This window comes from Lathyrus oleraceus, chromosome 7 (assembly GCF_024323335.1).
Source record: "Lathyrus oleraceus cultivar Zhongwan6 chromosome 7, CAAS_Psat_ZW6_1.0, whole genome shotgun sequence".
In the NCBI taxonomy this organism is placed as follows: Eukaryota; Viridiplantae; Streptophyta; class Magnoliopsida; order Fabales; family Fabaceae; genus Lathyrus; species Lathyrus oleraceus.
Window position 1 is genome coordinate 155,518,303 of NC_066585.1, and position 5,980 is coordinate 155,524,282.

The 5,980-nt window shown below is 40.6% G+C and overlaps 1 non-coding gene across 1 annotated transcript; it reads right to left on the reverse strand.

The window, feature by feature from the left end:
* Positions 1 to 332: 332 nt before the first annotated feature.
* LOC127109514 (small nucleolar RNA R71) lies at positions 333 to 439 on the reverse strand. The gene has a single exon (XR_007796791.1). It is a non-coding gene; the product is annotated as a small nucleolar RNA R71 (small nucleolar RNA).
* Between the last annotated feature and the right edge of the window lie 5,541 nt (positions 440 to 5,980).

Below are 5,980 nucleotides of genomic sequence, written 5' to 3' on the forward strand. Positions count from 1 at the left end.
ACGAGGAACCTAGTTCCAGTATAGTAAACCCCGTTATCCCAGCCAATAATTTTGAACTTAAACCATCCCTGCTGCAATTAGTGCAACAGAGACAATTCTCAGGTCTCGCTACTGATAACCCAAACCAACATTTAAAAAACTTTCTTCAGTTAGCAGACACCTTTAAAACCAATGGAGCTTCTCCTGAGGCGATACGCTTAAGATTATTTCCCTTTTCCCTCAGAGATAAAGCTCTATCATGGTTAGATTCCCTTCCACCCAATTCAATAACAACTTGGGATGACCTTAGGAAAGTTTTTCTTGCTAGATATTTTCCCCCAAGTAAGACCGCTCTTCTTCGAAACCTTATAACTAGATTTACCCAACTCCAAGGAGAGTCGTTGTTCGAAGCCTGGGAGAGATATAAAGAACTATTAAGAGCATGCCCACACCATGGCTTAGAGAATTGGCTAATCATCCAAACCTTCTATAATGGACTTCATTATAACACTAAGATGACCATCGACGCTGCCGCTGGTGGCGCACTGATGAATAAACCTTACCCTGAAGCTAGTGCCCTTATCGAGGATATGGCCCAAAACCATCAATCATGGGGAGTAGAACGAGCGACAGTGGAAAAGAAGGAAGCCCAAGGAGGAATACATGAGCTAAGCTCTATAGACATGATGCAGGCTAAAATGGACGCGTTGGCCCTTAGAGTCGAACATATGTGTACAACTCCGAATACTGTAGCCGCAGTTTCGCCGAATTGTGAGATATGTGGAACGCAAGGACACCAATCCGCCGAATGCAATCTGTTAAATGAAACCAACACTGAGCAAGTGAACTATACCCAAGGGAACCCATTTTCTAACACATATAACCCTGGATGGAGGAATCACCCAAACTTCTCCTACAAAAATAATAACCCTATTCAAAATACCGCACCTCCGAGACAACAAGGTTACCAAGCCCCTAGAACAAATCAACCTATGCAACCTGTACCGCCAAACCCGAGCTTTGAAGAAATTGTAAAAGATTTCATCGTTGCTCAAAAACAGAAAAACAAAGAGTTCATGAACCAAAGCGTCCATGTTAACGAACTAATTACCCAGTTAGGAACCAAGGTTGATCAAATCATTACTCATAATAAGATGCTTGAAACCCAGATCTCTCAGGTAGCGTTAAACCAAGCCCCACAGACTACCCCTGGAGGACAGTTCCCTGGACAACCTCAACAAAACCCGAAAGGGCAAGCTAATGCCATTACTCTACGAAGTGGAACCGCTTATAAGGAGCCTTTAAACCCTAGATTAAGTGAGCCTGAAACTTCTAAGAGGAGTGAGGAAAAGGAACCAGAGAAGCCTGAAACCCCGGAAAGTCAAGAAAAAGGAGAAGAACCTAAAAATAAAACCTATGTACCACCACCGCCATACAAACCACCAATACCATACCCTCAAAGATTAAAGAAAACCCAAATCGATAATCAATATCAAAAATTCGTTAAGGTTATAGAAAAACTTCACGTAGAAATCCCCTTTACAGAAGCCATCACCCAAATACCTTCTTATGCTAAGTTTCTCAAAGACATACTTACGAATAAACGTAGACTTGAAGATCCGAAACCCGTGGAATGTAATTCTATTTCCGAAGATAGGTTAGCAAAGAAAGATAAAGATCCCGGAAATTTTTCCATTCCTTGTATTTTAGGGAATCATGTCATCGAAAAAGCTTTTCTAGACTTAGGAGCTAGTGTGAGCTTAATGCCTTTAGCAGTTTGTGAGAGATTAAACTTAGGAGAATTACAACCTACTAAGATGTCGCTTCAATTAGCCGATAGATCCGTTAAACACCCTATAGGCATACTTGAAGACGTCCCTGTTAGGGTGGGTCAGTTGTTTATACCTACTGATTTTGTTGTCATGGACATTAAAGAAGATGACGACATACCAATCCTCCTAGGTAGACCGTTCTTATCGACTGCTGGAGCCGTAATAGATGTTAAAAAGGAAAACTAACTTTTGAGGTAGGTGAAGAGAAGATAGAATTTATATTGTCAAAATTTCTTATGGCACCTGTGATAGGAGATTCTTGTTATGCCTTAGATATCATCGAAGAATGCATTAGGGAATTAGAACAAGAAGAAGAAAATAAATCTATAAAATTGCCATCAACCCTTATTTTGGAAGATGACAATTATAAAACACCCTACATTGATGATAACCTTCACGAATGTTTATCTCTTACCCCAGATCCTATGCCTTGCCCTATGAAACCGACCGTAAAACTTAAGGAACTGCCTAAAAACCTGAGATATGAATTTCTGGATGAAGATATGAATCGTCCAGTTATAGTCAGTGCTACCTTAAACCAAAAAGAAACCGATCAATTATTAGAAGTTTTACGTAGGTACCCCTCAGCCTTAGGATATAAGATCTCTGATCTAAAAGGAATAAGCCCATCCGTATGCATGCATCGGATTTTGCTTGAAGAAGATTCAAAACCTTCCAGAGAACACCAACGTAGAATAAATCCTATAATGAGCGCGGTAGTTAAGACTGAAGTTCTTAAGTTACTAGAGGCAGGTATAATATATCAGATCTCGGACAGTAAATGGGTGAGTCCTGTGCATGTAGTACCCAAAAAGGGAGGCATCACAGTCGTGCAAAACGAGAAGGGCGAACCTGTAGCAAAAAGAACCGATGGAGGTTGGCGTATGTGCATAGATTATAGAAAATTAAATAAAGCAACTAGGAAGGACCATTTCCCATTACCATTCATAGATCAAATGTTGGAGCGCCTAGCCAGACACTCTTACTTTTGTTATTTAGATGGATATTCAGGATTCTTCCAAATACCTATTCACCCCGAAGATCAAGAAAAAACTACCTTTACATGCCCAGTTGGAACTTTTGCCTATAGAAGAATGCCTTTTGGACTTTGTAATGCTCCTGCAACTTTCCAACGCTGCATGATGTCTATCTTTGCTGATTATTTAGATGGAATTATGGAAGTATTTATGGACGATTTCTCAGTTTGTGGATCAGATTTCAAAAATTGTCTTGTCAACCTTGAGAAAATCCTGGAGAGATGTGTGGAGGTAAACCTTGTGCTAAATTGGGAAAAATGTCATTTCATGGTCACCGAAGGGATTGTTTTAGGACATATAGTTTCCGAAAAAGGTATAGAGGTAGATAAAGCAAAAATAGAAGTCATAGAGAATCTAAAACCGCCGAAGACTATCAGGGAGATAAGAAGTTTTCTTGGACATGCCGGATTTTACCGACGTTTCATCAAAGATTTCTCCAAAATAACAAAGCCCTTAACTGGTCTTTTAATGAAAGATGCTGAATTTATCTTCGATGAAAAATGTACTGAAGCATTTAATCTTCTGAAGGAAGCTCTGACTTCAGCACCTATAATGAAACCCCCTGATTGGTCAGAACCGTTTGAGATAATGTGTGACGCCAGTGATTACGCTGTTGGAGCCGTTCTAGGTCAGAGAAAAGATAAGAAGTTACATGTGATTTATTATGCCAGTAGAACCCTAGACGCTGCACAGCTCAATTACGCAACAACCGAAAAAGAGCTCCTAGCTGTAGTTTTTGCAATAGACAAATTTAGATCTTATCTAGTAGGAGCCAAGATTATAGTTTATACCGACCATGCTGCCATTCGTTACTTACTAAGCAAAAAGGATGCCAAGCCTAGGTTACTTCGATGGATTCTATTACTGCAAGAGTTTGATTTGGATATCCGTGATAAGAAAGGCACTGATAATGTGGTAGCTGATCACCTATCTAGGCTAGAATACCTGAAACCTGATCCAGTTCCCATAAATGACGATTTTGCCTATGATAGACTGATAGCCCAACTAGAAACCATTGAAGAAGATAACCCAGACCCTCATGAGTATTTTCAAAAATCCTTAGCCATAAGTGATGTACCTTGGTATGCAGACTTTGTTAATTATCTAGCCGCTGACATCATACCCCCTGATCTAAACTACCACCGGAAGAAGAAGTTCTATAGTGATGTGAGAAACTTCTATTGGGACGAACCATTTCTTTTCAAGAGAGGTAAAGATGGCATTTTCCGCCGTTGTGTTCCAGAAGAAGAGGTAAATAATATAATTGAGCATTGTCACTCTGCACCCTATGGTGGACATGCAAGCACATCTAAGACCTACGCCAAGATTCTTCAAGCTGGCCTATTCTGGCCTACTATGTGGCGTGATGTCCATGCTTTCATTGTCAAGTGTGATAGATGCCAACGCACAGGAAATATTTCAAGACGTAATGAAATGCCGTTAAGAAATATCCAAGAAGTAGAACTCTTCGACGTATGGGGTATAGACTTTATGGGACCGTTCCCACCATCTTTTGGAAATCAGTACATCTTAGTAGCTGTTGACTACGTGTCTAAATGGATTGAAGCTATCGCCGCACCCACAAACGACACCAGAGTAGTCATCAAATTATTCAAAAATTATATATTTCCCAGGTTTGGAACACCCCGTTTAGTCATAAGCGATGGAGGATCGCACTTCATATCGAGAATATTTGATAAACTTTTAAGCAAGTATGGAGTTAAGCATAGAGTAGCAACACCATACCACCCACAGACCAATGGACAAGTGGAAGTATCTAATAGGGAGATAAAACAAATCCTCGAGAAGACTGTCTCTATATCTAGAAAGGATTGGTCACAGAAACTTCAAGAAGCATTATGGGCCTATAGAACCGCTTTCAAAACTCCTATAGGAACAACCCCTTATCAACTGGTCTATGGAAAATCATGTCACTTACCTTTTGAATTGGAACATAAGGCCTATTGGGCCATCAAAACTTTGAATTTGGATTACTTGACAGCTGGTGAGAAACGTATCCTTGACATCCACAAATTAGAAGAGCTCAGACAATCTGCCTACGAAAATGCCATCATATACAAAGAAAGAACAAAAGCTTGGCATGACAAAAGAATCATAAGAAGAGACTTCAAAATAGGCGATCCTGTTCTCCTGTTCGATTCTAGGTTACGACTTTTTCCAGGTAAACTCCGTTCGAGATGGACTGGCCCTTTCGAAGTATCTAAGATCCTGAGATCCGGTGCTATTGAAATCAAGAACCAGACATGTAAACCGTTCATCGTCAATGGACAGAGGTTGAAGCCCTACGAAGGAGGTGACATCCCGACAACATACACCTGCCATACTCTGAGTGATCCACCATATCCTTCCAATGATGTTTAAATATCGGTCGTCGAGCTAATGACGTTAAACAAGCGCTGCATGGGAGGCAACCCATGGTTTTTCTTATTTTTTGTACTTTTTATTTTTTACTTTTACTTTATTTTGTTTATATTATTATTATTATGTCAGGACTAACGATTGAATGTTTTATGTGCTTTCAGGACTTGTTTGCTAACCTTGTACAGAATGCAGAACCCTGATGACATGCACGTGGCCTTTAGAGATGATGCACAGAGAGAGCGTTACTATGTTCACATGAGACGCCCTATGGCTCCTACCAGGTACCCTGACCATGACTGCATGGATGCCTTGGGGATAGAGCCAAGCGTCAGATTTTTATGCCATCAACTCCAGTGGGAACAGTTTGACTACAGGAACAACACTTATAGGAACTTGACTCTTGAGTTCCTCAGCTCGTTTCATTATGACCCCTGGGCTGGACCCGATGGACTCACTGTTTTCAGGTTGTTCGGGATTGACTACTCATTCTCTCACAAGGAGTTTGGTGATTTGCTAGGTTTCCAGACTACTCCTGATGCTATTCCAGATACACCGATGGGGTATTTTATGAGCAGAGAAGTGGAAAAGTTTTGGACTAAAATATCCGGCGGAGGGAGCCAAGATCCTTCTACCCAGTTTTCTCAGGTAATCCACAACCCTGCATTGAGGTACTTCCAGATGATTCTAGCACATTCTTTCCTAGGTTTTCCAGATACAGAGACACTGCTAAGTGAAGAGGAGATTTTCCTA